Genomic DNA, 12,902 nt, shown 5'->3' with positions numbered 1-12,902 from the left:
ACCAACGGAGCCAAACAGAGTCCAACCGCCTGCCGGCTACCATGCTGCTACACTAAACCAGCGGAGCCAAACAGAGCAAAACTGTCTGTAGGCTATCACGCTGAGTCACCAGACCAACGGAGCCAAACAGCAGAACTGTCACATACCTGTCTGATATACTACTAACCCATGAGTGGTGGTGTGTACGGATACATGTAACTGGCGATGTACTCGACAATAATGGAGCAAACTATCGCACAGCATGCAATCATGCGAGATGATGCATGACACTAAACATGGCAATATCCTGAACAGCATAACAATATCCATACATAAATATAAAATGTGTACCATAGGACAATGAACCAAATCAAAGGTACACAGATCAGACAAAGTATTAAAAACTTTAGGTCCTGAACATAATAAATAACATGATGGTGTCACTACCCCTATAAGCATGTATAATCAGATAAATACTAACATGATGTGCATAACAAATAACCAAACAAGAATGTAACAAATTGGGTCGTGATCAACCGAAACAGATAAGAAAACACAATCGTTGCTATTTGTTAAAGACATTACTATGCATATCAAATGACATAAAGTCAAAGTACCCGCCTCCGATAAGAGGATCGTATCCGAATAGATCCCTCGTCGAGACACCGTCTCGAATCAAAGTCCTGTAATAAATCGTATAGTTTAGCTAAGTTGTATTATAACAAAATAGCTAAACAAAAATCCTATTCCTAAAATAATAACTAATTGATTAGCTAATCCCTCTTATTAACATCCTGAGTCGGATCTAACCCAAACTTAGGTTAGATCCCACGTTTTAACCACAATTACCTCCTCTGAATCAGTTATCCCATACCATACAGCATTAATTCATATTAAGCTAAATCAGAAATGAAATTTCCAACCCTTACCCTCGTACAATGTCATCCCTGTGAACACACGGCGAGGAGATGCAGATGTCGGACAATGCTAGCCGGAAGATCTTGCTGCCACAAATCTGTTGTCGACACTGCAAAGAAGCTATTACTCTCTATGTCAAATATCCCCAATCAACACCTACAGGACAGAAGCAACAACCTACTGACCTTACCTGAAACGGAGCCCCTCGTTCCCTCTACCAGCAACAGGTGGATGAAAAAGGTCGGCCCAATGATGAGTCTAGGGCACGGAAGGTGAGACTAGGGCTCGGCTCCTTCGTGCAGAAGGTGAGGTTGCTTTGATCTGTCGGCGTCGGCTGTGGGGGCCGCGCGAGAAGGGAAGACTAGGGCATGGTGAGGAGTGGCGCTGCTCTGTGCGACGACAGCGGCTATGGCACGCGAGGAAGGGAAAGGATAGAGGAGTTGGGTTCGACGAAAGAGAAGCCAAGAAGAGGAAGAGAGCTTTAAATCGTGAGGCGTGCGACGCCGGTTAGGAGAAAGGGACGGTTAGGGCACAGGAGGAGGCGGCGTCGGGCGAGGAAGGGGGTGCGGGCTTGGGTGCGCGAGGGAGAGGGAAAGAATTCGACGAAAACAAGAAAAAAAAAAGAAAAAGAAAATGAATAAACAAATTCAACTTTTCCTCGCTTAAATGGGTAGCCTAAACACGTTTTCCCGGGGCCCACTTTTATCCCGTAAACTCGTCCACACGAGCTCCAAAATATTCCCGAAAAATATTCAAAAATTTCCAAAAATTCTCTTATCATTATTCGTCATTTTTCGATATTTTACAGTTACAGGCAATGAGATGTAAAATGCCCTCTAAGTTTGGGATTAAGAGCATGTGAGTACCTTGAACTGCTTCCCATGAAGTTTGGGACTAAGAAGCAAATTCAGGTGCCTTAAGGTGCTTCCCTAAAAGTGAGGGGGATTTAGTGCACATAAAGTGTTTGTTTAAATGACAAGTATGTGCAAAGTATAAGAAAGCGATATTTAAAGAAAGTATTTTACCTTTAATTGGCATGTACTGGACACAAGGTCCACAGGTGGGCTCCCAAAGCACCCCTAGGCCCCTACATCGCCTAGTAGTACCTTAATAGGGTCAGGATTAACTACCTCGGATCTTATTAAGGATGTGTACAAAGTGGTACATTGTCGGGCCCAAAGCAAGTTGAATATTATGTTCACTAGTTATGTAATATAAAGTTTTCAAAACACATTATTCGCTTAAGTGGGAAGCATTCCTAAGTTTGAAAAACTTTAGTTTAAATAGTAGTTAATACAACAAGACTTATGTTACTTTTGCATGTTTATATTCCTAGCATGGTTTTCAAGTTGAAGTTCTTGCATGATAAACCTATTTAAAATGCATGCCATGTTCAGATTTTTAAACTGTATGTTTTAGTATGAGCTTTGTGTTTTTTCGCAAGTAGATTTGAAAAGCATGTTCTCGTTTTAATGCTTGATATTCTTTGTGAGTAGATGGTGCTTACTAAGTGTTTGATTATAATTTGCATTTCCTTATACTGCAGATAAAGGTAAAGGAAAGCTCGAGTAAGTGGAGGCGACAGGGGCAGTGCTTAGTGGTGTGTGTGTGACGGAACCGTGGAAGAAGATCCTGGAACTTGTTGGTGCAAGGAAATGTGTTAAACTAGGTTTTAGTGTACCTTCTTACCTATTGACTATACAAGTAATACCACTAAGAATTTCTTATGACGAATTGTTAGTTGATAGTAATTAGTTTGTCAAAAACTCTCCCTCAAGTGAGGGGATAGTGTAGTAGCCAAGGTTGAGTAAAAAGGAGAGAATGAGTCTTTTATGGAGCAGGGGTGACCTCCACACGGCCCGTGACACAGCCGTGTGAAGTCACACGGCCTCGCCATTCTCCTCCTCGGCTCAGGTGACACGACCGTGTGGCATACATGGTCATGTACCCCTTCTTGTCAGTTGGAGTGACACGATCGTGTGACACACACGGTCGTGCACCCCTTTGTCTCGGCCGAGGTGACACGGCCGTGTGAAGTCACACGACCATGCACCTCTTCTTCTCGGCTAAAATGACATGGTCGTGTGGATTCACATAGCCGTGCACCCCTTACCTCTCTACCGAAGGTGACACGGCCGTGTGAGCCACACGATCGTGCCCCTCTCCCTCTCTGTTAAGGTAACACGGCCGTGTGAGCCACATGGTCAAGCCCTACTCCAGCAGGAAGGACATTACACGGCCGTGTGCCAGGCACGGCCGTGCCCAGTTTCGGGTCTAGTAAGCCTACACGGCTGGCCATCACCACACGGTCTAGACCCTTTAGCAGCTCTGGACTTCACCTCAGCTCTGCATCATTTCAAACACGACTCAACAGTCGAAACAAGTTCAGAGTAGATCTCTGGATCAAGCTATGTATATATAACGAAGTCTTTAGAAGGTAACTAAAGTAGGAGTAACGTCCATGTCTTGAGTCAGGGTTAAGAGGTGCGGTCATTACAGTATGGTACCAGAGCAGTTCCATCCTTTCGCCACACACACATCAAGTATTGATCCTACAGCTTCCAAGTAAGAAAGTACCTTTTCTTTATGCACTTAGTTACTGTTACGTTTAGTAAGAAATTCTTGTTAAGTTTTAGCATGCTCATATGTGAAAGTAGTCATGATAGCAAGTAGGAATGAGGAGTGGCTGACTTATGTTTTCACTGGTTTTGACATATGATATGTAGAATGGCTAGAGGATGACTAACTAGACAGCCGAGAGTTAACGAACCTCAACCAGAGACAAATGAGTCTGCACCATAGCCCAACCTTTTAGAAGTGGTAGCTCAACTACATAGACAACTAGCGGAACAGCAGCAGGTTATTGCCGCCCTGATTGCTAACCAGCAAGCTCCCTCTGTGGTTCCACCGGAAGTCAATATGGTAACATCTACTATAGTTGAAGTACCATCAGTTACTCCTGTAGCCCCAGCAAAGGTGGTGAGGCAAGAAGCATACCTTATCCAGTGGCAGAAACTAAAGCCAGAGAGTTTCTCTGGTACCAATGAACCATGGGATGCTCAGGTATGGTTCAAAACCTTGGAGAGTATAATTGAGCTACTGGACTGGCTGGATGTAGAAAAAATTAAGTGTGCCTCCTTCTGCCTCACTTGTGATGCAAGAATGTGGTGGGAACGGGTCAAGGCAAAGCGAAAAATATAACAAATGACCTGGTCTGACTTCGAGACTGAGTTTTTCGAAGAATTCCTCCATATGCGAGTCACGAATAAACATTATGACGAGTTCACGAAATTTCGACAAGGAGATTTATCAGTGGATAATTCTGTGAAGAAATTCAATAGGTTGGCTCACTTATGCCCCGAGCTGGTCAACACTGAATGAGAAAGGGTAAGGCTAATGCTCAAGATGCTGAGACCATAGATATCTCTAATTGTAGATGGCGGAATTAATAGACCGCAGACTGCAGAAGAGCTGATTAGTAGTGCCCTGATCACGGAGCATTATCAGAACAGTATCAAGCAGCAGAAGCCAGTACTGATGGAGAACAAAGGTCAAGGGAGTTCTGGCACTCAGAAATCCCAGAGTCATGGGTCAACCTGGAAAGGGAACTCTAAGAGGAAGCAGTGGAGTAATAAGAAGGGAGGATCCATAAACAAGCAAACTAAGTATGCCACATGTTCCACCTGCGGAAGGATGCACCCTGGAATCTGTCGCCAGGGCACGAGTGGCTATTATACATGTGGTCAAGAGGGTCATATGGCCAAGAATTGCCCGACCAAGATCAATCTTCCTCTTGCACAACCTATGTAATATAGAAGCAAGCAGGCATAGCTACACTAGATGCAGGCCGCATTGGAGGGTCCTCACATTAGCCAAGGTAGACTGGAAGCTCCACAAAGTTCTAAAAATGCTCGAGTTTTCTCCCTTACTAGAGAGGAGGTAGAAAATGCCTCGACAGTTGTCACAGGTCAGATATGCATTTTTAATCAATATGCAACTGTGTTATTTGATACTGGGACAACCCATTCGTTTGTCTTTATAGTATTTGCTGAAATAATAGGTATACCCCCAGAAGTCCTAAGCGGATAATTCTTGACGACACTACCCTCGGGAGAGATAATGACATCTACACACTGGCTGCGAGCTGTGTCAGTCAAAATTTCAGACAGAGAACTGTACAGTGATCTGATCTTGCTGAACATGTCTGATTATGATGTTATTTTTGGGATGAACTTCCTGAGCAAGTATGGTGCTTCCATCGAGTGCCATAAGTGAAGGGTTCTATTCCAACCTGAGGCAGAGTCTTAGTTTGAGTTCATCGGAGATTTAAAGAAGAGAACCCAGAAATTTTTGTCGGCCATGAAGGCCCAGAAAATGTTAGCCGATGGATGTACTGGATTTCTAGCTCATGTGGTTAATACCCAGCAAGAAAGAGATCACGAGCTAGAGGAAGTTGGAGTTGTATGTGTCTACCCAGAAGTGTTTCCGGAAGAGTTATCGGGGTTAGCTCTGGATAGGGAAATTGAATTTGATATTGAACTCATTCCTAGTACCCATCCAATCTCAAAGGCACCCTACTGAATGGCTTTAGCAGAATTAAAAGAACTTCAGGGACAATTACAGGAGCTACTCGACAAGGGCTTCATTCGCCCTAGTCACTCACCATGGGGAGCTCCAGTGTTGTTCGTAAAGAAGAAGGACGAGTCCATGCGAATGTGCGTGGACTACCGAGCACTGAATAAGGTGACAATCAAGAATCGGTATCCCTTGCTGAGAATTGATGACCTATTTGATCAGTTAAAGGGAGCCACGGTCTTTTCCAAGATAGACTTGTGGTCTGGATATCATCAAGTGAAAGTGAAGGCTGATGATGTACCGAAGACAGCATTTCGGACGAGGTATGGACACTATGAGTTCGTAGTCATGCCTTTTGGAGTGGAGAACGCTTCGGCTACATTTATGGACCTAATGAACAGAGTGTTCAAAGAGTATTTGGATAAGTTTGTGATCGTCTTCATAGATGACATCCTTATCTACTCCAGAACCCATGAAGAACATGCAGAACGTCTGAGGACAGTGTTACAAATTCTTGTGCGGAGCCAGTTGTACGCAAAGTTCTCTAAGTGTGAGTTCTGGCTTGATCAAGTGTCCTTTCTGGGTCACCTTATTTCCAAAGATGGGGTTATGGTAGACCCGACAAAAATATAAGCTGTGAGTAACTGGAATAGACCCAAGAATGTCAGTGAAATCAAGAGTTTTCTTGGGCTAGCAGGCTACTATAGGAAATTTGTAGAGAACTTCTCAAGGATCGCCTCTCCTTTGACAACACTTACCCAGAAGAATAGAAATTTTGAGTGGACGGAAGATTATGAAAAGAGTTTCCTTAAACTAAAAAGGAGACTGACCGGTTCTCCAATCCTGACTCTACCAGAAAATGGCGAGAGCTTTGATATATATAGTGATGCTTCTAAATTGGGACTCGAAGCTGTACTAATGCAGAATGGCAAAGTTATTGCCTATGTCTCGAGACAACTCAAAGATTATCAGAGGAACTATCCCACTCATGACCTCGAGTTAGCAGCAGTAGTCTTCGCTCTCAAGGTCTGGAGGCATTACTTATATGGAGCTCAGTGCAAGATTTACGCAGATCACCAGAGTCTGAAGTATTTCTTCACTCAAAAGGATCTAAACATGAGACAGAGGAGATGGCTTGAGCTAGTTAAAGACTGTGATTGTGAAATTCTCTACCATCCAGGGAAGGCGAAGAAGGTGGCAGATGTGCTTTGTAGAAAGTCTTGCGCAACTTTATTATCCTTAGCTGCGATGTCCCAATCCCTACAGAAGGAAGTAGTAAACTTTGGGCTCGAAATTGTTACCAGGCAGCTTTCCACCTTGACATTAGTGTCAACACTGATTGAAGATATACACAAAGGGCAGGAGGAAGATCCCAACATTCAGAAGATGAAGCAGGGAATACAAGGAGGAGAAAATGGAGAGTTTCGAGTATCAGATAGTCAGATACTATATTATGGTAATCATCTCTGTGTCTCTAATCAAGAAGAACTGCGGAGGAAAATTCTTGATGAAGCCCATGTAACACCCTATGCCATGCACCCTGGCTCCACCAAGATGTACCAAGATATAAAGGAATGCTTTTGGTGGTCTGGGATGAAAAGAGATATTGCTAGATACATCAGAATCTGTCTAACGTGTCAACGGGTTTAAGCAGAACATCAGAGACCAAGCGGAGTTCTGCAGCCTATCCAGATCCCAAAGTGGAAGTGGGAGGAAGTATCTATGGATTTTATAGTAGGACTACCCGGAACTACGAACGGTTATGATGATATCTGGGTAATAGTAGACAGATTGACCAAGTCTGCTCATTTCCTAGCAATTAGAACATCCTATTCTATTGAGCAGTTAGCACAATTGTATGTGAAAGAGGTCATCAGATTACATGGAGTTCCCAAAACCATAATTTCTGATAGAGATGGTCATTTTACTTCACACTTCTGGGAGTGTGTTCAGAAAGCTCTTGGCACTAAGTTACGATTCAGCACTACATTTCATCCTCAAACTGATGGGCAAACAGAACAGGTGATCCAAGTTTTGGAGGATATGCTACGGGCTTATGCCTTAGATTTCAAGGGCAGCTGGTGTCGATATCTATGCTTAGAAGAATTCGCATACAATAATAGCTATCAAGCTACTATTGGAAAGGCACCCTACGAGGCTCTATATGGGAGGAGATGTCGATCTCCTATTTGTTGGTATGAAGGGGTGAAAATAAAGAAATGGGACTCCAAACAGACCTCATCGAAGACACCACCCAAGTTATTCAGAACATTCGCCAGAGAATAGAAACTACCCAGAGCTGGCAGAAAAGCTATGTAGATATGCGCTGTAGACCGTTGGAATTTGAGGTTGGGGACTCCGTGTTCCTTAAAGTAGCTCCTATGAAAGGAGTGATGTGGTTTGGGAAGAAAGGAAAGTTGAGTCCATGATATATGGGGTCATACTTGATCACCAAAAGAGTTGGCAGGGTAGCTTATGAGCTGGAACTACCTCAGGAAATGTCAGCTATTCATAATGTATTTCATGTCTCAATGCTGAAAAAGCATGTTCCCGATGTAAACCAAGCGATTGAATCACAGTCGGTACAAGTTTAAGAAGATCTTAGTTATGAAAGTCGACCTATTCAGATAATAGATCGAGAAGTTAAGAAGTTGAGAAACAAAGAGATACCGCTAGTAAAGGTACTGTGGCATAGTCAACAGTATGAAGAGGCAACCTGGGAGCGTGAGGACGAGATGAGACAGAAGTATCCACAATTGTTCTAGTTCAAGGACGAACTTTTTATATGGTATGGGGGATTGTAAAACCCATAAATTTTCTGTATTCAAAAAGGGCAAAAAGAACTAGAAGAAGAGAAAAAAGAAATAAAAATAGATTTAAAAATAGCCTTGGGCAGGATTGAACCCAAGACCTCTTATATATGATTGGTTAGAGTTTCCATTAGGGTGGAGGTAAAGCATCACATTAAAAGTAGGAAACAATTGATTATAAATAGATTTTGTGTGAGGAGATGCTTCAACTTCCACTTAGTATAAAAGGGAAAGGAAGAGATGAAAACCTAACTTTTCATCTCCCCTTCTCCTCTTCTTTCCCTAGCCGAATTTCTTCTTCCTCTCTTTGAATTTTCGGCCAAGAAACCTAAGGCTCCAAATCTTGAAGCTTTCCAAGGGAGGGATCTAAGGAGAGGGTTCCTTCCAAGGAGGTAGTATGCGGGAGGAAGGTGTCTTGGAGATTTCAGCGTTCAAGAGAGGATTTGTCTTCCCTACACCCTAGAATTGTAAGACTTTGCAAAAGGATGTAAGTACCTCTCACCTGCAGTATAAGTTATTTCGTTTGTGCATGTAAGAACTTCCTTGTTGTTGTTGGGATAGTTATATGCATAGTTAAGAAGTAAGCATGTACACATGTTAGAGAAGTAAACATGTTTAAAAGTTAAAGACAATGAGATGTAAAATGCCCTCTATGTTTGGGATTAAGAGCATGTGAGTACCTTGAACTACTTCCCAAGAAGTTTGGGACTAAGAAGCAAAAGCAGGTGCCTTAAGGTGCTTCCCTATAAGTGAGGGGGATTTAGCGCACATAAAGTGTTTGTTTAAATGACAAGTATGTGCAAAGTATAAGAAAGCGATATTTAAAGAAAGTATTTTACGTTTAATTGGCATGTACTAGACACAAGGTCCATGGGTGGGCTCCCAAAGCGCCCCTAGGCCCCTAGATCGCCTAGTAGTACCTTAATAGAGTCGGGATTAGCTACCTCGGATCTTATTAAGGATGCGCGCAAAGTGGTACATTGTCGGGCCCAAAGCAAGTTGAATATTATGTTCACTAGTTATGTAATATAAAGTTTCCAAAACGCATTATTCGCTTAAGTGGGAAGCATTCCTAAGTTTGAAAAACTTGAGTTTAAAGAGTAGGTAATACAACAAGACTTATGTTGCTTTTGCATGTTTATATTCCTAGCATGGTTTTCAAGTTGAGGTTCTTGCATGATAAACCTATTTCAAATGCATGCCATGTTCAGTTTTTGAACTATATGTTTTAGTACGAGCTTTGTGTTTTTCCGCAAGCAGATTTGAAAAGCATGTTCTCGTTTTAATGCTTGATATTCTTTGTGAGTAGATGGTGCTTACTAAGCGTTTGCTTATAGTTTGCATTTCCTTATACTACAGATAAAAGTAAAGGAAATCTCGAGTAAGTGGAGGCGGCAGGGGCAGTGCTTGGTGGTGTGTGTGTGACGAAACCGTGGAAGAAGATCCTGGAACTTGTTGGTGCAAGGAAATGTGTTAAACTGGGTTTTAGTGTACCTTCCAACTTTTTGACTATGCAAGTAATACCACTAAGAATTTCTTACGACGAATTGTCAGTTGATAGTAATTAGTGTGTCAAAAACTCTCCCTCAAGTGAGGGGATAGTGTAGCAGCCATGGTTGAGTAAAAAGGAGAGAATGAGTCTTTTATGGAGCAGGGGGTGACCTCCACACGGCCCGTGACACGGTCGTGTGTGTTGAGTTTTTCGGGCGGTGAAAACCGCTTTTTCGCGTTGCGAAAACCCCGAAATCCCGCCACCAGATCCGTGCGAAGAATAAAAATTCGAAAAACTATGAGTACGAGTTTACCAACCTATAGATCTACACTAGAACTATATGTTAAAGAGTTTTTACCCTCGTAGCGTGCCTTTCGCGAGTCCCGCTTGTCCAAGGAGATTCCGGATCTCATGTTGTCAAAATAGACAACTCTCTATGCGTATCCACACGAACTAATTAGGTGGAGAAGACCAAACAATAGGTGTGCTAGCACCTTGGTGGTTCGGCCAAGAGTGGAGAGGGAGAGCAAGAAGAGAGAGCTCTAGGAGGAAGAAGATAGAATTGAATTCACTTGAATGAAAAAATCAATCTCATTCACTATGAAAAGTGGCCGGCCATAATGGGAAGTGTAACCCCCATTCTCATTTAATGTGGCTATTAAAGAGATTTGTAACCTCCATGAGGTGGCACACACATGTGCTAAACATGATGATGTGGCACATCATCATTGGTCACTTAATGCCAAGTCACAAATGATGTGGCATAAAGTCAAGTCAAACTTGACTCTTCCTTTTCCTCTCAAGTCAAGTCAAACTTGACTTAATCTCTCTCATGGTTGATCTAATCCAACCATTTAATTCAAGCCAATTTAATATAATGAATCTAATTCATTTAATTAAATTGATTCAATGAGGCATAATCTAAATTAGACTCATTGAACACATGAATCAACTTGAGTCCAACTCAATTAGCCCAATTAGGATTACACTTAATCCAATTTGATTCATCAGATGAATCTAATCCTCTTGGTTCATCATATGAACCTAATCTCCATCTAATTATCCTTAGTGTGTGACCCTATAGGTTCTTGTAACATTGGCAATACACCTAAACCCATTTAGGAGCATAAGTAATGAGCGGTATCTAGCAACACATCATTACTACCCAAGTTACAAGAATGTTGAGATCCAACATCACCTTGTGACTACTAATTGTGACTCCTCACAATATATGACAAGTGTCCTTCTATCCTAAACATCTAGATTGATCAATGTGAGGCAGAGACTGTGTCATCCTCTGACCAATCTAAATCTTGAACTCCAAGTAGGCTCACTAAATCAAATGAGCTCAATATCTCATATTGACTCCTTTGGGCATGGCCATGCACTTCGTGGTCTCACTCTATCAAGAATATCGATGTCTCTCCAGTCATATAGGAGGGATAGATCCCATCTATATCACTCACATCCCTCTGCATAATTCGTTACATACCCAATAATCCCCTTTATAGTCCACCCAGTTACGGGTGACGTTTGATGAAATCAAAGTACATAACTACTTATGTAGGGAACCATGGTGACTTCAGGTCCAAGGACTAGTAGTCATATTAATAGCCACATGAGAAAGTATATGACACTCATATAACGATCCACGATACTTTCTCATGGCGAGTCATTTAGTATACATTCTCCAATGCATACCCATGTGTCAACTTGATATCTCTATATCCATGACTTGTGAGATCAAGTCATCAAGTTGACCTACATGCTAGTCTTATTGCATTAACATTGTCCCTGAATGTTAATACTCGACTAGGAATGATTAAGAGTAGTGTTCCCTATATCATCTCACTATCGGTTCAACTAACCGATTGATATAGGTAAGAACCCTCTACTCAAGGACGCTATTATACTTAGTTTATTTGGCACCAATACAAGTAAGTATAATAACCAAAACAAATGTCTTTATTTATATAAGAATATGATACAACAAGTCCATAATACAATCATCAAATGATTGGCTCTAGGGCTCTAACTAACAATCTCCCACTAGCACTAGTGTCAATCAGTATAGGCTCTAAGCCCCAATGACCTAGTGTGACCATCATGCTTTCTCTGTGCCAAAGCCTTGGTCAAGGGATCTGCGATGTTAGCCTCTGTGGGTACTCTGAAAATTTTCACATCTCCTCTCTCGATAATCTGTCAAATGAGATGGAAGCGTCGTAGTATGTGTTTGGTCCGCTGGTGTGAGCGAGGTTCCTTCGCCTATGCTATAGCTCCATTGTTGTCACAATAGAGCTCAATGGGGTCAGCGATGCTAGGAACCACCCCAAGTTCAGTGATGAACTTGCGGATCCAAATTGACTCCTTTGCTGCCTCTGATGCAGCAATGTACTCGGCCTCTGTCGTAGAATCAGCGGCTATGTCCTGCTTCGAACTCTTCCAGCTCATAGCACCACCATTAATGCAAAACATGAACCCTGACTGCGATCGATAATCATCCTGATCGGTCTGGAAATTGGCATCACTATAACCCTTTACAGCTAGCTCATCATTGCCTCCATATATCAAGAAATATTCTTTAGTCCTTCTTAAGTACTTAAGAATATTCTTGATCGCTATCCAATGACTTTCATCTGGATCTAACTGGTATCTGCTCGTCATGCTCAAAGCATACGAGACATCAGGTCGAGTACATAGCATGGCGTACATGATAGATCCCATGGCTGAGGCATAAGGGATCTGATCCATGCGGTCTCTCTCCTCTCTAGAAGAGGGACCTTGAGTCTTCGAAAGACTCACGCCATGTTACATCGGCAGAAATCCCTTCTTGGTGTTCTGCATGGCATACCGATGAAGTACCTTGTCAATATATGTACTCTGACTTAGGCCAAGCAATCTCTTAGATCTATTTCTATAGATCTGTATCCCTAGAATGTGGGATGCTTCACCTAAGTCCTTCATTGAGAAACAACTCCCTAGCCATGTCTTGACAGACTGAAGCAAAGGGATGTTTTTCTCAATGAGTAGTATGTCATCCACAAACAATATGAGGAAGACAACTATATCCCCTACAACATTCTTGTAGACACAAGGTTCATCTTCATTCTTGATGAAACCAAACTATT

This window comes from Zingiber officinale, chromosome 1A (genome assembly GCF_018446385.1).
Source record: "Zingiber officinale cultivar Zhangliang chromosome 1A, Zo_v1.1, whole genome shotgun sequence".
Classification (NCBI taxonomy): Eukaryota; Viridiplantae; Streptophyta; class Magnoliopsida; order Zingiberales; family Zingiberaceae; genus Zingiber; species Zingiber officinale.
This window is presented reverse-complemented; position numbering follows the sequence as displayed.